The following is a 21,693-nucleotide window of genomic DNA, read 5'->3' on the forward strand; positions in this document are numbered from 1 at the left end:
TCCTTACTTTCTGGCACTAGCTACGACTTTCTGTAACATGTAGAAGAAGTGAGAACAGATATTTTGCACTTTTCTCCAATATTAAAGGGTACATATTTGTTCTTCCACTATTAACTCTGTTGTTAGTTGTAGGAATTTCTTAAATGCCCATTATTCATCTGAGGAATTTTCCTTCCGTTCTTAGTTTACTGAGATAATTTTTAAAAACCACGAATGAATGGCAAATTTGGTCCAATATTTCTTCTGCATCTAGTGAGATGATTACATGTATTTTTTGTTTTGTTAATGCAGTATATTACATTTAATTGACTTTTCAATGCTTGACTAATTTTTTTATTCCCGAGGCAATCTCCCTTAACTCATGGTGCATTATGCTTTATAGATAATGCTGGATTCAATTTGTTAATATTCTAATTCAGTATCTGTTGGTAAGTGTGTCAGAGAAGGGCCTCCAAGTGCGGGACATGCCGCTTTCACAGCCCAAAGAAACATGGTGAGCACAGCACTCCCTTCTAAGTGATGGGAACTTGGAGATGCAACAATGAGTCTTTACCTTGGAGGAAATGTCTGAGAATTTCACAGATCCTAAAAACTTTCATTCACGGACCAGGTCGATGAATGGTTTCTGTGTTTCTCTCCCATCCTCTGGAACATGCAGGGCTTAACAAAATCTATACCTTACTTGACACTTCTTGCTCACTGAAGATTTAAATGATACTATCAATACAGTGTACCAATGTTTTGCTGATAGTCCAGACAGTTCAATTCTCTTTGGACTAGATTATGAAAAATTGGGGGACTTGATATACCTCTGGAGCAAGAGCATAAATGCATACTTTTGTCTATTCCATGTGAATATGAACTGTTTCTCTTCCTCCTTCCTGATAGAAATAGAAAAGAATGCATTCGCCAAATCAAAGACTGCATGCCAAAGACCATGCAATTGTTGCTTCTATGTTCATATTGTTTATAACCTGATTAATTTATTAACTTTACATTCCAATTCTGTCTTCTTATGTATTTAAGTAAAAAGTGTTAATTATGAGAAATTCTGCACTATGGCACTGCTAATATTGCAATCTATATCCCAGACTTCGTTTTACCGACAGAAGAAAGAATACCCTCATCAATTTGTCATGTGGAAGAAGGGACATGGGTTTGTAGTGAAATTCATGACTTTTTCTGCCTGAATATTAATTAGCAGAAGCATGTTCCATTTCTTTATATAGACCCACTCTTAGAACCAAGGTGAACTGAGTGAAAAATACACTTGCCTTTTTATTTCTCTTCTCAAACTAACCATTCTTGAATCTACCTTTATCACTTTTCTCCCAGGACCTCCTAGTGGAAGAAACTGTGAAAATGGCTGGTGTCACTTCAGACCCAAAAGGAAAAGTGGCACATCATGTTCAGAATCTGATTAAATAGAGTGTCAGTAATTATTGCCTCTGCTTAAAGGATTCAGAGCTGAGTTTGTTCAGCTACCCTGTCCTGAGTAATGGCATCATGCAGGTGTACTTAGGAGTAAATTTAAAACTCCCCCTTACTTTAGGATCACAAATCTCCTAGGGTAATTGCAGGAGTGATTGGGGAAGAGCAGTCTACTCTGAGGAGGTCAGATGGAGACTAAGTGAATCCTGTAGAATCGAAGTAGTGTCATATGACAAAAACGCAACTCCAACACTACTATGTCTTGGATTTCTTCTTTGTTTCCTTGGTTAATTTTCTTGCTTCACTCCAAAAATCGTAGCATAAAGCAAATTATTGTTCTGCCTATTGCTTTCCACTTTACTCATCTTTCACCTGGTGTCTGTGTGATTATTTCTCCATTCGGGACTGAGACCTGTTATTACCTATTACATCCCTTCATTCCAGAATGTGGAACTCATTAGATAAGTTTCAGATCGTTGAATTTCATGATTATTTTAGAGGTAATTAGATAGTTAAATTTAACACTTTTAGCTCCACATAATGATGGAGTGCAAATATCTATTTATTTATAAGTATCCATAGGCGGGGATCAGAATCAACATTTAGAAGACCCACTCCCCAAAAAAAGACGACCAAGAAAACAAATCGATTCTACTACCTTGGATTTATTAAACTTGCTGAGCAAAGAGCCCCACCTCTGTGGAGTCCCAGTACTGCCTAAAACAAGGGCGAGTCAGAGACCAGAATTTACAGGGTTTGGGGACTGGAGATATTCAAAGGACAGTTTTAGGGGGAAAGTTAGCAAGGTCCTTCTCAGGAGGGACTGGACAGAATTTCTAAACTAGGCGAATCACAGGTTTATTCAGCGGAACTTAGCTGCCGGAACATGAAGATCTGTGCAGAGTTGCTGGATCAGTTTGGCTTTGGTCTTATCTTGGATCACCCGGTCTGAGTAAGCTGGTGTTAAAACAATTAGAGCTTAGTGCGGCGTGGCATGGTTTGTAGACTTGTCCTGTGCTGTAAGTCACAAGACTTTCGCAGCTTCTCTGTTTGTTCATTTCTCAATTTGTCCTCTTTCCTCACCAACAGGACTGCCCAAGAGATCAATTTACAGTACAGCTACTGGAACTTACCTCTGAAGAGGCCCTCTGCAAATCCAGAACACTTTTTTTTTTTTCTTTTTACAAATAAGAAAGTTGAGGAGCAAAACGACATGTCTAACGTCACACATTGAGCTAAAGACAGATAGGATCTGACATGCGTTTGTCAGTAACAGTACTAGCACACATACAGCCCTTGTTAAAATCGTAGGGACTTTATGTCGTGAGACACTCAGGGCTCAGCTGATCTCGGTGTTCAGTTGTGCCTGGTTTTGGATTTGCGCCTCGCCCTTGGGCAAGTGCAGAATCCTGGGGTTATACAAAGCGCATCACAGTTAACCTCTTTGTCCCAGTTCGCAGAATGAGAGCTCAGAGCCCGGCCATGGGAGGCTCGGTTATATAGGCAGGAAAATCAAGGAACCCAGGTATGAACAGGGGCGTTTGGGGCGCGGAGAGAGCTCCTATCCCTGCCGTCTAGCTATCTCTCAGGCTTGGCCCCTGGCATGTAGAAAACCGCATCTCCCGAAATCCCAGAAAGTAAACGTCGCCTAGGTACTCTCTCTCTCTCGTCATTCTCCGGGATGTAAAAGACTCAGGGTCTCTTCACGGATCCCTGAAACCGCCTTCTCCGACGCCTCCAGGGTGACTAAAAGAGAGGGTGGGTGTTCTGTGTTCTCCCGCCGGCGTGTTCCTCTTCACATCCAGCCGCTTGTGTCTGTGCCCGCTAGGGTCTCGGGGGTTTTTATAGGCACGGGATGGGGTCGTGGCGGGCCGGGGTGCTCTTGGGAAATGCAACATTTGGGCGCGGAGGCAGGAGTGCCCGTCCTCACCTAGGTCCGTGGGCACAGGCCCGGGGGTGGAGCCCTCCTCCCCTCCCGTATCCGTACGGCGGTTAGTGCTCTCTCCTTTATGGCCGCAGCAATCTCAGACACTTCTGGAGCGTGTTTTTTTTTTTTCTTGTTTCTTTCGCTCCCCTTTTCGGGCACCAGCTTTCAAACCACACGAAAGGTGTGTGTGTTTCCCCGATTATCTCCCGGCCTTCTTTCCTTTTCGCCTCTACTCCAGGCTGTGTCCACAACTAAGCTCTCAGCAGAAGGAGGCCTCCAGCTGACTCAAGGAAGGGCACTTCTCGCAGTGCAAAGTGCGGAAGGAAGAGGGGAGCCATACCGAGTGAAGTATTAACCAGAGTCGGTTTGCATAGAGGCGGCAATGGATAGAATTTCAGAAGTGAGGCGGAAAGACAGGCCAGCCCCGCGAAAGATGGATTGGAGAGAGGTGAGAATCTAGTTCAAAAGCCAGGAGAAGGAACAGGACGTCAGCACAATAGTCTAAGCAGAGAGGTGGACCATCTGTAATACAGCAAGGGGGTTGGTTGAGACTTCCTTTATTCAATTATTCGAAATGGGTCTACTGAGCTATTTATTAGTCCCTGGGTACTGTGGGTGCTCCTGCGTATTCAACCACCTTGTCGATGCTGCAGGATGCGGCCTCAGTACCCAGGACCCAAAGCACTTCCAAAAATGAATCCCGAGGAACAGCCGTTTCTCTACTGGAGAAGTGGGCAGCCAGGCGGAAACACGCAGAGAAATAGTTCTCTTTGGGACAGAAGGCGTCAACCTCGTAAGACCTAGCGATCAGCAGAGCTCCCGGAGAATGTTTCCTAATCTAAAGGCCAAAGGCCATGAGTCGGGCTTCAAAGTTGTCTTGTGCATAAAATACCAACGAACTTATACCTGTTTCATCGAGATGGAATAAAATGCGAACACAAAGACTGTAACGGGACGTATTTCTCTAAAGTGCCCTTTTCAGGTAGAAAAACGAGAGCGTTTTCCTGAGTTTGCTAAAAATGGGGTGGGGTAGGGATCAAATATTCACTTTCGGGAAACATGGGCGAACACAGTGGGAACTGTGCTAGAAGTTACGAGCAGAGGAGCCTGGGTGGAGACTCATATTGGCCTTGACCGCCCGTGGAGAGGAACTGGCGGTAATTCCTCCCGTTTTCGGTCAATTTCTTCAAGGGTCGCTCAGAAGCTACGGAAGCAAAGTAGAAAGGAGTGATAGGGTCGGGCTACAGTACCAGCGGAAGGTGATGGCGTTGCATTTAAAAGGGTGGTCACTAAAACCCCTCGTCATGAAACACTGAAGCAGGTGACATTTGAACTTTCCTTCCGCCGAGTTGTATTTTAAATGAAATTGCAGGGTTCGAAGAAATTTGCCGAGGATCGTAAAGAAGTTAGCAAAGACCGTAGGTTCTTTCCAGCTCCGAGAACTTTCAGGAAACTTCCTTTGGTGACTGGAATAACGTTCGCCTTTAAGCCTCTCATAAGACGCAGGGTGCCCCTCCGTCGGCGGGGCCGGTTAGCTCAGTTGGTTAGAGCGTGGTGCTAATAACGCCAAGGTCGCGGGTTCGATCCCCGTACGGGCCACACGCACTCTTTTAATGTCTATCTCACAGTAACAATTGTGCGCAGTGATATCGAAAGTCACGAGAGAACAAGAAAGTAAATGTATATGTACCCGGTAATCTACGCAGACTCTTAATGCTTATTTCACGGTAACAATTGTGTGCAGTGGTATAGAAAGTCGCAAGAGAACAAGAAAGAAAATATATACGTACCCACTAATCTTGATGGGACGTAGTTCCCTGAATCGTAGGGTTGCGTTTGCAGTTTAGTGTTCCTGCAAGAGCAGATGATGAAGAGAGCTGAGATTCCAGAAGGAAATTGAAATCCGGGAGGAACGTGAAAAACAGAGGCGAAAACACGGAAATAAAGACCTGGGCTTTTCATTCTTTTACGATTTCCAAAGTGTACAAATCCTTCTCTATCATGACTAACTCCTGATATGGGCTTTCTTAACTGTGCATCTGCTTACTTCCTGCAGACCAGTCCTTGGCTTGTGCAGGGTAAAAAAGCCTCTCAAGAACTCCCATTTTTCGTTTCTATTTCCGCTCTTTTAGCTTCCCACACTCAATTCTAGAGATACTGGACTTAAGGAAATGTCCCACAGAACGCTGAGCCTTTCACCTCCTCTTTGCTGGTCTCACGGCTTTGTTAGACACAACACCATCTTCTGGGAAATGTCTTCCCTGACACCTCTCCTAGTTTTCTGAGTTTGGGTTGCCTTCCTCCTAGCACTCACGGAGATCCAGGTACAATTTGTTTTGTGGCATTCACCACGTTGTGATTGTCTGTTGCGTGGCCATCTTCTCCATGAGATCATAAGCTTCTTGGGGGTAGGATGCTTATTGCTAAACACTTTTAAAAGTCTGCATGAATCAATGAAGAGTGAGGGATATGTGTGCAGGCAGGATGGAAAGAGTGTCTTGTGGTCCACATGGGCTTCACGGGTCTGTAGAATTCATGCTATCTCAACACGGTGCGTTTTGATCTGAAGAACAATAGGCTACACTATATGGTGATTGGTTCCATTTCGCTGAATGTACTTCTAAGGCTCTGAGTGGCTCTATATGCCCCTAGGATTGGATAGTGGTAAAGGACAGAGCATGCGCAATAGATCCAAAGTCAGGAAAGGTCTGAAATGTCTTAACTTTGCTGAGGCTGAGAGACAGGAATGAACCCCTTTCCGCGTTGGGAATTTCTGCTCCACTGATCCATAGCGAATAAAACAGTGAGCCAATGCACCGCAAACCCGTATTTTCTACTACACTAATGTGATTGGCTTTGACGTTTTCAAAATTCAAGTGATCGGCATGATTTAGAACTAATGTTTACAAAACTATAATTTGGGAAGTCCTTAGCTGTAAGCAGACACACATACACAGAATAAAGAGAGCGATATGTCCTTTACTTCAGTGTCATTTATAACACTGGAGTAATAATACTGGGAGAAGCTGAAAAACTGTATTGACCGACTTACGTAAAAATTAATAAACATTCAGTATAATTTCTGGCACAGAGTGCTGTAAAAGTCCTTGTATGTGGAATATTGTTCACCTTTAAGGAAAATGCTTTCAAGGTCTGAGGAGAGAGATTAACGCATTTCTGTTGCTACTGGCTGTTTTGCTCATTTAGTTGTAGCAACAAGCTTCTGTGAACATAAAAATGAAATAACGCTTAAAAAAATAAAATAGATGGTGGAGGAACACAATAGGGATGTATAGTAAGGTATGATTTTCTAGGCAAAATTTGATTTGTACAAAAGAATGTAGTAAAGGATTTGTGCCTGAATCTTTTTAGTATTCCCTTTGAAGCTTCTTTAGCTTATATTCCAAGGCCTCAATTGTCTTCCTTCTCCCAACAGGATTGCTTCTCTGTACCACGAACATTCTGGTCAGATTCTCCGCTTGAGCATCTTGACCTCTTGAGCACTCATCTTTGTACTGAGACCCCGATAGATGCCCAAATGATGCCCTTCCGTAGGAGGGTTTCTTGCTTTGCCCAAAGAGCAATCAATTTTTCAAGCAATTTAGGGCTCTTTCCTCACCCACCGTCTGTGGAAGCCTTAGAGGGAAGCCTGTTCTTCCCAGGAGAAGAATCCTGGTGGGTTCTAACCTCAACCTGTAAGTCCACTAAGCAAGCTCCTACTGAACACCTATGATGCAAGCTCAATCCAAGAGGCCAGCACTCCACAGGGGGAAGGCAACCAAAGCAGTAGCTAATGCTTACTGAGCAGTTCTTACTGATCAGATCCATCTCTAGGTGCTGCGATCCAGCCAGTGAATCCCAGAGTCCTCATTTCCCATGTGAAGAAAGATGATTGAAGGAAGAAGCAGGAGTGGGGAGTGGGGAAGGGGATGGGGAGTGGGTAAAGGATGTCTTCAAGGTGACAACTTCTCAGATTCCGCTCCTAAAAGCTTCTGAATGGGCCACCTCCACACTCCCAAGTCCCTTACCGCCTACGGATTCCTTCCCAGTAGACATTGTCACATAACATCTTATGTATTTTTCTTGTTTGCTTCTGCTCTGTTTCTCCCCTCACTCCTATCCACTAGAAGGTAGTTTCACAAAGGTGGGAATATATGTGTTTTTTCACTGTTAAACGGCTGTACCCCAAACAGTCTCTTAACAAGATATGTGCTCGAGAAATACATGTAGGTTAAAAGAAATGACTTCACCCACTCACCTCATAATTACAATTAGGTAACCTTGAGAGCAGGAATTTGGATGAAAAAGTTCCTGTTTCTTCCATCAGCTAGCGAGAAAGACCAATTATATGATATAGCTTGCAGTTTCTTGTGTCATCTATATCCCTTTACCACTCATTTTACACTGACAAGCCAAAAAAAACCCCAAAAAACAAAGAAAACCTAAATCACTTTTCCATTCTAAGCTAACATTGAGTCAGTCTTCAAATTGCTATCTCATAGCATTTGCATTTCATTATTTAGTGCACCCATTTTGTTTCCCTCAACCAAAATAGCAGCAAAAACTGTATCCCCTCTGATGTTCAAACTCAAAACCTTTAGATTTTGAGATTGATGTGTGGCCTGCTGCAGAAAGAAGGCAGTTCTCGCCTAAGAGTTGACATCCCACATGTTATTTCCCAAGCACTGCTGCTTTATCAGTTCCTAACTTTCAAAGAACACAATCAATGGTGCTTGGAAATCACTCTTTATCAGCCAATCCAATCCTGCAACCAAAGAATTTTTTCCTCAGGACAGGCGGAATCTACCCATTTCTAGTATTCACCTAACAATACAACCATCTTGAGGCAAGAGGCCAGGAACAATTGCACCTGTTTTGCTGACTTTTTCCCTCTTGTGGCCCAGTCATCTGGCTTCTCCCTCCTTCAGAGATCTTAGTCACTCTTACACCTCCCATGGTCTCCTTTTTTGAAAAGACACACAGGACATGTTCAGTCCATAATAGTTCACTGACTGACCAACTGAATGAATGAAGGAATGAAAAAATAGTCTTTAAAGGTGTCTCCTGTCCATACTACTTTGTCTTACTCTCTATCTCCACTTGCATCTACATGACTGGAGACAATCCTGCTACAAAAAGCGTAAAGCAAATCATGTATGCCATTCATTATACGGAGAGATTTATTGAGTTTACTTCATATAGTCCAATGGAACTTCACCAACAAAACTATGTGTCCTAATCTGCACTTTCTAGAAGTAATGGAACCTCAGATAAGTTTCGTTTCTAAGGTGCCAGAGCTGCTAAGTATCAAAGCTTGAACGGAGAAGATGTTTTAGATTTTAAAACGTGATTCTTTCTCTGCTCCAGTTCACAATCTTACTGCCTACTCCTCTCCACAGCACCGCATTCATTCACACACCAAATATCTCATTCCCCAAATCCCCTTTACTTACCTTTTGGGCTTCGTTTCCAAGTCAACTTTTGACACATTTTTCTCCTTCAAACACCACATTCAGTGATTTGTCAAAGAGTAAACACTATTCCCGCAAAACATTTTTGAATCTGTCAATTCCTTTCCGTTGATTCAGTACACTTTCACAGGGAAGATGCTCTGTGCCAGACACTGTTGTAAGTTCAGGAGATTCTAAAGATTCAAGCAGCCCAGTCCTCAAGAGAAGGCAGGATAAATATGGACAAGGGAAGATACCATTTCAGTCTCCGTGTCATTTACAGCTAAATAACGCTTTCAAAAATGTCAGTTTCAATATATCACTCTTTTGCACTCTGAACATGCCTGATTTCCTAGTTATAACATGATCCTGCTTTTCTTTGATTTTTTTTCCTCTTCTTTCTACCCAAATTGTGATTTTGCTTTAGAAAGTTGATTGATTAGATCCATTGCTGGATGAGTGTTGTTCAGTTCTCAAATGTGTTTACTGGTTTATTATCTGCTGGATCTATCAATTACTGAGAGAGGAGTGTTAACGTCTGCAAATGTAATTGGATTTTTCTGTTTTTATCTGGATTATCCAATTTTGCTTATGAGTTTTGAAGCCCTGTGTCCTTATATGCATTTGGGACATTATTTCTCTGGTGTGTTGACACCTCTAATTATGTAACAGCTTTATCCCTGGAAGTTTTCTACAATTTAAAATCCGGTTTGTCTGATTTGAATATATCCACCACAGCTTTCTTTGAGTAATGCCTAAATGACATGTCTTTTCGCATTCTTTACTTTCAATATGCTATGTAACTTTTAATGTCATATATAAGCATATTACTAGTGACTTTCCTATAGTCAGCATATTCATTTATAACACATTCTGACAATTTCTGGTTTTCAACTCATGGGTTTAGATCATTTACATTTAATGTTTTTATACATACGTTTTTAGATAGATCCACTGTTTTTCTTTTTGAGGTGGAGTCGTGCTCTTGTCACCCAGGCTGGAGTGCAATGGCACAATCTCCCCTCACTGCAACCTCCGCATCCCAGGTTCAAGTGATTCTCCTGTCTCAGCCTCCCGAGTAGTTGGGATTACAGGCACCCGGCCCCATGCCTGGCTAATTTTTTTGTATTCTTAGTAGAGACGGGGTTTCACCATGCTGGCCAGGCTGGTCTCAATCTCCTGACCTCAGGTGATCCACCTGCCTGGGCCTCCCAAAGTGCTGTTATTACAGGCGTGAGCCACCGCGCCCATAGATCTACTTTTTAATGATCTCTTAATCATTTGCTCCCCTTGTCTCAATTCTTGTATGTTCTTGTTCCTAGTTTATTTCAGTTTATTTAAATCTGGTTCGTAAGTGGTCTAGGGATCACCATCCCAGGGGTCTAGGGATCGCCATAATGGCGCAATCTTGGCGCACTGCAACCTCTGCCTCCCAGGTTCAAGTGATTCTCCTGCCTCAGCCTCCCAAGTAGCTACGACTACAGGTGCCTGGCTAATTTTTGTATTTTTAGTACAGATGGGGTTCCACCATGTTGGCCAGGCTGGTCTCAAACTCCTGACCTCAGGTGATCCGCCTGCATTGGGCTCCCAAAGTGCTGGGATTACAGGTGTGAGCCACCGCGCCCGGCCTGGGCTTAACTTTTACATTTTATTTTATTTTAAGACAGGGTCTCACTTTATTGCCAGGGCACCGGTGCGATCTCTGTTCACTGCAACCTCCGCCTCCCGGGTCAAGGGATCCTCCCACCTCAGCCTCCTGAGTAGCTGGAACTACAGATGCATACCACCACACCTGGCTGATTTTTGTATTTTTTTTGTAGAGACAGGGTTTCACTGTGTTGCCCAGGCTGGTCTCAAACTCCTGGCGTCAAGGGATCCGCCCATCTCGGCCTCCCAAAGGGCTGGGATTACAGTAATGAGCCACCACGTCTGGCCTTGGGCTTACCTTTCTAGTCAACCTTGATTCATTGTCTTCCTTCAAACACCACATTCGATGATTTGCCAAATAACGGACACTATTCTTGCACAACTCTTTTGAATCTATCAATCACTATCCACTCATTTAATACATCTTCACTGGGGAGATGCTCTGTGCCAGACACTGTAGTAGGGTCAGGTAATTCAGAGGAAGTATAGACACCCCAGACCTCAAAAGAAGACAAGATAAATACAGACAATGGAAGATCCACCTCCAGATTCACCATCGTCAGTCTTTCTGTCATTTCCAGCTAAATAACACCTTCAAAAATGTTTCAAAATAACTAAGTCACTATTTCCAACTCTTTCAGTAATAGCACCCTTCTGTGTGCTGGACCACTCTTAATTTCCTGGTTATAACATGATCTTACTTTTCTTTTAATTTTTGTCTTTGCTTTCTGGCTAAATTTTTATTTTGCGTTATGAAGTTGATTAGATCCATTGGTGGATGGTGTGCTTCAGTTCTCCAACATGTTTGTCGATTTGTTGTCTACTAAGTCTACCAATTACTGAGAGAGGAGTTTTAGTGTCTTCAACTTTAATTGGATGTTGCTATTTTTACCTGGCTTATCTAATTTTGTTTATGTGTTTTGAAAATCTGTGTCCTCATATACATTTGGAACAGTATTACCCGGAGAATGGACAATCATAGTTATTTAGCAGCCCTCATTATTCCTGAACAGTTTCTCGGCTTTCAAATCTACTTTGTCCGATTTTAATGTAAACATCACAGCTGTCTTTGATTAATGCTTGCATGAGGTATCTCTTCCACTCTTTTCCTTCAATCTGCTATATAACTTTTATTCTTATATATAAGTGTACTGTAGGTGGCTTTCTTATAGTCAGCATATTTATTTTTAATACATTCTGATGATCTCTAGTTTTTAATGAAGTACTTAGATCATTTACATGTAATGCTATTATAGATAAGTTTTTAGATAGATCTGCTATTTAATAATTTATTCACCTTTGTTCCCTCCGTTTTAATTCTTCTATGTTCCCCTTTCTGTCTTGTTTTGGTTTATTTAAATCTGGTTAGTAAGTGGTCTAGGGATTACCATACACATATGTAACTTTTCACAATATACTTAGAAGCAATATTTTACCACTCAAGTTGAATATAGAAACTTCATCAAGAGTTAGGCCCATTACACTTACCCTTTTATCTTATTTATGTAGTACGTCTACATACAATGACAACTGTTTCTGATAGAGTTACAATTTTTGCTTTCAATCACCAAACATACCTTAAGGAACTCAAGAGAAGAATAAGAGTCTGTTATGTCTACCCAGACATTTTCTATTTCTGCTTTTGTTCCTTCATTGATGACGTTCTAAGTTTCCTTCTGGTATCACTTTTCTCATCTCAAATCTTTGCTAATTATTTTCTAGCATTCTCGCTAAGAATGAGAATGGATTTACTCACCTTCCAATGAGAATGCATTTATTTGCCTTTATGTCTGAAAGATACTTTTGCTCCGCATAGTATTCTGGGTTGATAGGTCTTTTTCTTTTGTTACTTACTAAATACTATGACATTTTTTTTCTGGCCCCTGTGGTTCCTGAAGAGAAATCTACACTCATTCACATGGTAGTTTCTTTTCCATTTTCCTTTGACCACTTTCAAGATTGTTTTGTGCTTTCCTCGTTTTCAGCAGTTTGATTATGATATGTTTTGCAATGGGTTTCTTTGGGTTTGTCCTGCTTGACCTTTGCCGAACTTTAAAAACCTGGTTTATATCTTTTGACAAATTGGATACATTTTCAGCCATTAATTCTTCAAAGTTCTATCCCACAAAGTCCTCTTTGTCCTCATCTTTTCAGATTACAATAATGTGAATGTTAGATTTGTTGTTTTTATTTGTCCCTGAGGCTCTGTTCATTTACAAAAATCCTCCTTCCTCTCTATCATTCAGATTATGTAGGTATTCTTGTTCTGTTTTCAAGTTCGTTGGCTTTTTCTTAGCATCTGCATTCTGTTATTGAGATCATCCAGTTAAGCTTTTTATTTCCCCTAAGAGTTTTGGTTAATACATTTTTTTTAATTCTTAAGTTTAAAATTGGTTTTATATATTCCAGATATTTGCTGACACTTTCCAACTTTCCATTCACTTCACGAATGTTATCCCCTAATTCTAGGAGCATTGTTATCATGACTGCTCTAACGTATGCGTCTGATGATTTTGACATCTGTGTCCTCTCAGTATAGTTATTCGAGGAGTCTCTTTGCCATGTGAATTAAGATCTCCCTGATTTTTCATAATGCTGAATATTTTGGGGCTTGTAACCTGGACTTCTTTGGATTATGTGATGAGACGCTGTGTTTTGTTGAAATCTTAAGAATAATATTGCTATTTTTGTTTTTGCAGACACAAAAATTGCCTTGTATTCAAGTTCCAAGTACCAACCAGCCTTCCATGTGTTGTTGTTTCAAAGATAACTCTATTTGCAAAGCCTTTGCACTGCTGTTCCGAGATCTCCGGAATGTGTGCAACCCAGTGGTCAGTGAGGACTGGAAAGTTGGCCATTGCGCAGTTCAGCTCTCAGGCTCTTTTTTGGTAAGCTGTTTGGGATTAGAGCCACTTATTTACAGCTGGCAGGTGCGTCCACAAGCTCATGAACAACTTTATGGGTTTGCTTTCTATAGTATCTGTCCAGGCACATTCTAGTTACTTGACACATCCTGGTTTCAGTCCCCTGACCAGAAAGCCGGGGTGGTATTTACCCAGGTGGCGCTGCCCTGCACTTTTCACAATTGTCTCACATTTAGGACCAAGCTGCAGGCAGAAACAGGGAGAAAAGAACAGGTGTATATGTCCCTTGGCTTCACAGCTCCTTGAAGAAACAGAAAATGAATTACACAGTAGATCTACACTATACTGAATGCCAGGAGGGAGCCGTCACCAGCCCTGTATTGTTGCTGCTCCTATGTCTTGAACCAAAGCAGCATCCTCCTCTCAGACACTAACTTGGGTTTGGAGATCTGAGTTTTTGGAGACCCAAGGTCCGAATAATAAAGCTTGGAGAATGTGGGCATCGATCCCACTACCTCTTGCATGCTAAGCAAGCGCTCTACCACTTGAGCTAACTCCCCACATCAGGGGAGCTTTATTTATCCTTGGTGGGTGGCATGGAACACAGGTGATTTCAGGGACTTCAGCGCAAAAGCAGGACTCTACTAAGAGCAGATCTTCTCATTGATAGCCCAGGGCAAGGCCCAGTGGCTACTCATTCTCTGCAAAGAAGGAGAAAAGGGAAAAAGGAGAAAATCACAAAGGGAAAACACGTGCTTCCAAAATGCCAAGTTTAGGATATTCCGGGAATATCCTAAACTTAGAAAAAGGCACATCCCAGCAAAGGAGGACTTGCCTAGACCTGCCCAGCTAAGGTGTCACAGATTTTTAAAAAAGGATTAAATGATAAAAAATGATTAAATGATTTTATGTGTGTGTGCGTGTGTGTGTGTGTGTGTTTATAAAAGTGGGATGGCATTATCACTTGTTCCTTGTAGCTGAGACTGTCTGGGGGTTGTGAGATGGTACGCATTTCTGGAAGGCAGAAAGCTCCTGTTGTTTTCATAACTAGGCCCTTTCACGAATGAGGCCAGTGTGCTGACCACTCCCCTAGGAAACCCCTGAAGAGTGCTTCTTTCACTTACATCTGAGATATGGGTTGCCTCCTTGCATGTACAAGTTACGTGTCCAACTATACGTCAGAACAACAACAACAAAATTACAGAGCAGAGCCATGAAGAATAAGAGACAAGATCATATCAGAGTGTAAGAATATGTATAATATCAGAGTGTAAGAATCAAAATTGAGCTATGCAGAGAAGGAGTGGACATACGTTGGAGAAAACCGGGCTGTTTTTAGGAATTCCTGTGGGAAGAAATAAATCTGTTCGATTTAAGTGGAGTGTATGTGTGTGTGTGTGTGTGTGTGTGAGAGAGAGAGAGAGAGAGAGAGAGAGAGAGAGAAATACACATGGAGGGAAGCAGTGATTGAAAAGCCTGGCCCCTTAGAAATATGTTGGGAGAGTTTTATGAAAACTTAAGATAAATTGAAAAAATCCCAGGCAAAATGCTTAAATAATTCAAGCAACATGTTAGAGAAAGGTATTTAGTTTTGAATGTCCGAGCTCGAACATGAGAAAACAGGAACTGGGGAGAAAGGGAAAGAAGTCATAAAGATATTAAAGGATTGAGATTTATCTACATTTATCGTGTCAGCTCCTGAGGTGGACAGCAGGAGTCTTTCCGCAGCACCAGTGCCCATCACACTTCAGGGTGCAGAAACATCCTGCATAAATAGTGTAGCACGGATGATGACAGAGGTGAATGAAAATGAAGAAGAAGATTCTGGGGACGTTGTGCAGGAAGGATCTACAGTATTTGTCAAGACATTGGGTGGAGAGATTTGAGGGAGAGGAGACAAAGGCACTGGGAAGTTTGACCTAGTGTGGTAGACACAAAAGAGATTCTGAATTAATATCTGATGAATGAATCCACTCATTCATTTGTATTTGTTATGTGAATGAATGTTACAGGAATGCCCTGGTGTGGAGAAAACAGATGGTGAGACTATGTGCTAGGGTAAAGCAAGAGCTCAAGTTTTTTTGGTTTTGTTTTTTAATTTAGAAAGAAATCTGCTTTTCATATCTGGTTTTCCTGTTTAAAACTACATAATTTGAGGAAAATGGTTGAACTCCTCCGAGCTTTAGTGTCATCTACAAAATTTGGATAATGTTACTGAGGGAAACTGAAAAGACACATCAACCAACTTATATAAAGAATAATAAACATTCACTTCCATTTCTAATGCGTGGTGCTGAAAAGTCCTTGTATGTGGAATGTTGTTCACCTTTAAGGAACCTGCTCTCAAGAGCTGATGAGGGACTATTTTAGTGCAGCTCTGTTGTCACCGGCTGTTGTGCTCATTTAGTTGGCACCAAGAAGTCTCTGTGAACATAAAATAAAATAAAGATTGCGGAGGAATAGAATACAAACACATCGTAAGGTGAGATTTGCACCACAGAATATAGTAAAGGATTTGTGCCTGATTCTTTTTGCATTCTCTTGGAATCATTTTTAGCCTTTATTCTAAGTCCCCCATTATCGTCATCCTTCTTCCAACAAGATTGTTTCTCTTCACCATGGATATTCTGGTCAGACTGTCTGCTTAACCATCTTGACCTCCTGAGCACTCTGTTTGTACTGAGACCCTGATTTATGTTCAAATGATGCTCTTCCATAACAGGGCTTCCTGCTTTGCCCAAAGAGCATTCAATTTTTCAAGCCATTTAGGGCTCTTTCCTCACCCAGTATCTATGTGAAACCTTACAGGGAAGCCTATTCTTTTCAGGAAGAGAACCCTACTGGGTTCTAACCTCAATCTGTAAATCTGATGGGGTAACTGGGATTAGCTCAGATTAACAACTGGGGTTAGCTCAGCTACTCCAGAGCTTACTCTCTGAGAACGGATGGTGCTGCTACTTCCCATGAAGGCTGAATAAAAAGAGGCATCTTCAGGCAGGCGAAAGCGCTATGGTAGTTGCTGGCAGATTCCTTCTGACCGTTGGCTATCTCTCTGACCTGATGGGTGAAGGGTGACAAAAATTGGAGACTTGAAAAACAGGCAAAAAAAAAAAAAAAAAAAAAAAAAACTCAAATTTTAAAAGAACCATGCACAAATTCTTAGATTCTTTTATCCAAATCCTTTTTGTCTGGAAAATAATACCTTACTATATATCTGTATTCTATTCCTCCATAGTTTATTTTATTTTATTTTATTTCAATGTTCACAAGAAGCTGGATGCTAGCTACCAAATGAGCAAATCAGCCATGACAACAGAACTTCACTAAAACCTCTCATCAGATATTGATACAGTCAAGGCCCTCATGAATGCCTATGATACAAATTCAGTGGGAGAGGCCAGAATTCCACAGGGAGAAAGCAACAAAAGCAGTAGCTAACACTTGCTGAGCAGTTCCTACTGCCCAGATCCACCTCTAGGTGCTGAGAACCAGCCAGAGAATCCCACAGTCCTCATTTTTCATATGAAGAAGCATGCGAGGGATTGACCACCCCAGTCCTCATGTATCATCAGTTTTCCAACGAAGCCAGGTAGCCTTCTGTGCAAAAAGCTCTCCTAACCCCCGGTTGCCTTGATGGTAAAAGTACTCTGAAGACAGTGTTAGAAAAACATGAGCACAGGTGTCCCGGCAAGATGACTAGAAGAAGGCGAAGCTAAAGTTGTCAAGGTGACAGAGTCCCTGATTGTCCTCCTGAAAGCTGAATGTGCCACCTCCACATTCCCAAACACTTTACTGCCTAGCGATTCCCTCACAGTAGACATCGTCAAATCACTTCTTACGTATTTTGTGTTGTTTCCTGTCTGTTTCTCCCCACTCCTCCCAGGTAGGATGTAGTTTCACAATGGTAGGAATATTTGCGTTGTATACACTTTCTCCCCACTCCTCTCAACTAGGACATAGTTTCACAAAGGTGGGAATGCTTGCGTTGTGTTCACTCTTGACCCAAAACAGCCTCTTAACAAGATACGTGTTCAAGAAATATTTGTTGGATGATGAAAAGAATAAATGACTTCACCAATCCACCCAATAATTACTGTTAGATGAACCTGAGAGCGGGAAGTTGGAAGAGAAGTTTCCCCTGCTTCCTGTGTCAGCTAGAAAGACCGATGATATGACATAGCTTGTAGTTTCTGGTGTAATCTACTCTTCTGTTTTCACCACTCATTTTACTCCAACCAGTGGAAAGTCGAAGAAACAAGAAAACTTAAATAATCTTTCCATTTTCTACGAATATCGGGTCAGTCTTCAAATCCTTATCTGGTACAGCATTTATGTTCCGATATTTAGTGTATGGAACTAATATACTAAAACAATGCCCTCTCTGAGGCTTGAACTCAGGACCTTCAGATTATGAGACTGACGCGCTGCCAGCTGCGCTAAGAGGGCTCCCGTTTATGGTTTTACAACATCCAATTTATCAAAGTTCATTTCCCACCTGCTTTACGGTTTCAGCTTTTAAAAACCACAATCAATTCTACTTGAAAGTTACTCTGTATCAATCCATGCCGCACTAGGAAGATTCCACACCCAAGACCGGAGGGGTCTACGCCTTTCCAGTATTTCATAGGACCGTCTGGGTTCTGCGTTACCAGGATCAATTGTACCTGTCTTTTGCTACTCTTTTTCCCTCTTGCAGCCCAGTGATACGGCTTTTCCTTCCCTCAGAGATCTTAGTCACTCTTACACTTTCCATGGTCTCCTCTGTTGAAAAAAGACACGAGGTTCTCAGGTCATGATAGTTCACTGACCACCTGGATAAGTGAATGAAGAAATGGTCATCAAACATGTCTCTTGACCATACTACTGTCTTCCTTCATATCTCCACTTGCATCTACACGACTGAAGACATTGCCGCTACAAAAAGCACAAACCGCTTATAATAGTACCGTCCTTGTTTCTTACTCCTTTGTTTTCTCCTGTGTGCTATTAATTACACTACGAGATTTATTACGTTTACGTGGTGCAATTGAATTTCGCTAACGAAACCATGTGCCCTAATGTGCACTTTCTAGATGTAATGGATTCTCAGATAATTATTGTTTCTAAGGTGTCACAGATGCTAGGTGGCAAACCCTGAACTGAGAAGTAGATTTATTTTAGATTCCAAAATGGGAGTCTTTTCTCTGCTCCTGTTCATTATCTCTCTGCCTGTTTTTCTCCACAGTGGTCCACAGTAGTCCATTCATGCATACACCAAATTCTCAACCTCCTCCTGGGCCTAGACTTCCAAGTCATCTTTGACTCATTGTCCTCCTTCAAACACCACATTCAATGATTTGCCAAATACTGAAAATTATTCTTGCACATCTCTTTTGAATTTGTCAGACAGAAAGCCAGAGTCAGGGAATGAAGGATTTGGCACAAACTCAATTCTTAGAAAAAGGTCCCACAGGCAGATCAGGAATAGGGTGTATGTGGCAGCAGGCAGTGAACTGTGGTTATTTCCATCTGCCTTGGGCCTCACCATTGCAGTACCCTGTCTACTATTTAATGTAATAACATCCAGGGAAAATTCCTCTGGATAACCTCCTATATTACAAACAGAACAAATGAGGACATTTTTCAGGGTCACACATGAAACCTGGCAGATTTTTTTTTCTCTAAGTGGACAATGAGCTGGACATTGACCTAATCTTGCAGTAAATGCTCAGCAGAACATGCTGTAAAGCAATTCCTTCCTCATCAATCCTCAGAATCTGGTGAGGGTGAGCTAAAGGGGAAGGGCAGGAAGGTGATGATCCACATTGAGCTGAGCAGAGGGACCGTCCCTGCATTTCACCTCAGGAAAAGTCTGCAAGGAACTGAGATGAAGCTCTGATACAAGGGTCCTCTGGAAATGGAGTGACCTTGATTGCTCGGGACTTTGGTGTGCAGTCTCAAGGCTTGAGAGAAAAAGAACATTTTCATATTTGGCTCTGCTGTCAGTCTGGTAACTGGGGTCCTCCATTGGCTCGTCTTCTGATTGCCCACAGAGGCCCAGACCCCAGCTGTAGGCCTCTGCACTCTACCAGTCTTGCTCCAGACCCAGAACAGTGGACTCATTTTCATCACTGAGGCCACAACTCAAATGTCACTGTCTCAGAGAGTCCTTCTTTGACCTCTCTGGCTGAATCAATGTCCTGCCTCTCTCTCCATCTTTTAAATAAAATTTTTAATAAATTGGAAAGCATCTTAAATTATTTTTTATTTTCGATCTCTCCCCTGGAATATAAGTTTCTTGAAAAGCTGACAATCTAGATTTCCCAGTTTATGCCCAGCGTCTACAGTAGTGATGATACTTTCTTGTATTTTCCTGTTCAGAAATCAATGACATGCAGAGGGAAAGCTTTCTTCTGTGTGTTTTCTTTCATAGGGTAAGTTCAAAAAGAATTCTTAAACCAAGATAAGATGGCAAGCTGTGAGCTTTTCTGGAATGAGCAAGATAATTGGTCACAGGTGAAAAGAAGCAAGATCAATCTACCCATGAAGATTTCGCAGTTATTTCTACTTTGTAATCATAAAGTATGCCCTTTTGAGCTCTTACTAGTTTGAGGAAAACGCAATTGGCATGACAAATTTGTAATAAATAGAAGTCATCAGCTTTTCCCAGTGGCCTGCCATGATCATACAGTGGTTAGTATTCTGCATTGTGGCTGCCACATCTGTGGGAATCTGAATATGGCAGTCTGAAATCTACTGCTTTGTTTTTTTTTTCAATCCCAGAAACTGATTCTAAGGCTTTAATGGGGAGCTAGGTTTTGTGTTATTTAGATGTAGAAAGAAAACCTTCTTTGACTCCTTTCTAGGCACTGATTATCAAACCAGACAAGAATGATAAAGCATAGATTTTTACAATCCATTATCCTTCAGCTTCCCTTTTCTCTCTATCTCCACTCAAGGCAGTATCCACAGTTACATTTAAAAATGAGGAGCTATCCAGACGCCTTGCTCAAAGGTATTGGCAAAGTCTCAGAAGAATAAAACAACAGGTTTTGAAGCTGAATTAACAATGATTTTGTTTTCTGAGAGTGTGCATAGGATTGAATTCCAGGAGTAAAGCTGGAAGACAGGCCAGGTTTTTACGAAGGGCTTTGAATGTCAGGATAAAATGTTTAAGCACTATATGCAAAGTTTGCTGGTAAATGAATTTAGGACAGACTGTAACTGAATTTGCATTTCAGTATCATTCCATTAGGGCACAGAGTTGAGAGTTGAGTGCAAAGATCATGAGGAAGGTCAGGGCATTACCGTAACGGTCTAGGCAGAGAAAGTATACATCTTTAATATGGCAGGGTAATGGAGTGAGACACCTGCATTCATTCAACAAATCTTTATGTGGGGGCATAAGGCATGCCGCTAGGCTCTGGGGACGCTGAGTGACTGAGGATTCAGCCTCTGAATGGTTGCTAGACGGCATTGACCCATGGGTCACGAATATGAGACTCTTTCAAAATTTAATCTCATGTGAAATTATATGGGGAGATTCCAAGGAACCACTGTTTCTCTACATGGAGAAATAACATTCTGTAAAACAGTATTTGGTACATGGGAGGATATATTAGGTCTAAGTTTTGAAGTTGAATGTGACAACCTCATCTGTTGATTGATTGGGGGAATTGGTAGAACTTTCCTTTCTTAATCTGAAGATCCTCGTGTGGGGGTTTAAAGCAAGTTCATTATTCTGTGCATAAAATGTCAATTCACTTACCTGATCAACAAGAATATGAATCCAATCAACACAGATGTTAAGCAAACATATACAGTCCCTCATTTAGGATGGTTCAACTTACAATTTTTCAATGTTACAATGGTGCAAATATGATATGCACTCAGTAGAAACCCTACTTCAAATTTTACATTTTAATATTTTCTTGTACTAATGATATGTGGTATAATCCTCTCTTTTGATGCTGGGCAGCGGCAGTAAGTCACAGCTTCCAGTCAGCCACATGATCATAAAGGTAAAAAACTGATATGCTACAATGTAATGTGTTGTCAGATGATTTTGCCCAGATGTAAGCTAAAGTGTTCTGGACACACTTAAGGTAGGCTAGGCTAAGCTATGATGTTTGACTAGATGTATTATATGCATTTTCAATGTATGATGCATTTATTGGAATGTAACTCCATTGTAAATCATGGAGCATCTGTACTTCCATAATTCCTTTTACAAAAGCAGGTTGGGTAAGCAATCAGAAGTTGGTGCAAATTTCAGGAGAATCAAAATATTTCCCTTTCAGAAAAATGGGTAGAGTTGAAAGAGGAAATTGGGAGAGAACCCAGGAGCAGAGAGGCTAAAGTGTGTTTCTTTGCCTTTGCACCCTTGCAACTTTGC

The 21,693-nt window shown here is 41.5% G+C and overlaps 2 long non-coding RNA genes and 3 other non-coding genes across 5 annotated transcripts; 1 reads left to right on the forward strand and 4 right to left on the reverse strand.

Moving 5' to 3' along the window:
* Positions 1-4,883: 4,883 nt before the first annotated feature.
* TRNAI-AAU (transfer RNA isoleucine (anticodon AAU)) lies at positions 4,884-4,957 on the forward strand. The gene has a single exon. It is a non-coding gene; the product is annotated as a tRNA-Ile (tRNA).
* A 2,408-nt stretch (positions 4,958-7,365) lies between these two features.
* Positions 7,366-13,278, reverse strand: LOC139363200 (uncharacterized). Its single transcript, XR_011623147.1, has 3 exons — positions 12,212-13,278; positions 8,812-9,025; positions 7,366-7,685 (listed from the first exon to the last, which is right to left on the reverse strand). It is a non-coding gene; the product is annotated as an uncharacterized lncRNA (long non-coding RNA).
* A 528-nt stretch (positions 13,279-13,806) lies between these two features.
* Positions 13,807-13,879, reverse strand: TRNAA-AGC (transfer RNA alanine (anticodon AGC)). Its single transcript has one exon. It is a non-coding gene; the product is annotated as a tRNA-Ala (tRNA).
* A 1,664-nt stretch (positions 13,880-15,543) lies between these two features.
* On the reverse strand, positions 15,544-18,071 carry LOC105482615 (uncharacterized). The gene is made up of 3 exons (XR_987734.3): positions 17,984-18,071; positions 16,252-16,376; positions 15,544-15,743 (listed from the first exon to the last, which is right to left on the reverse strand). It is a non-coding gene; the product is annotated as an uncharacterized lncRNA (long non-coding RNA).
* On the reverse strand, positions 17,693-17,765 carry TRNAM-CAU (transfer RNA methionine (anticodon CAU)). The gene has a single exon. It is a non-coding gene; the product is annotated as a tRNA-Met (tRNA).
* Positions 18,072-21,693: the final 3,622 nt, after the last annotated feature.

This window comes from Macaca nemestrina, chromosome 5, assembly GCF_043159975.1.
Source record: "Macaca nemestrina isolate mMacNem1 chromosome 5, mMacNem.hap1, whole genome shotgun sequence".
Taxonomy (NCBI): domain Eukaryota; kingdom Metazoa; phylum Chordata; class Mammalia; order Primates; family Cercopithecidae; genus Macaca; species Macaca nemestrina.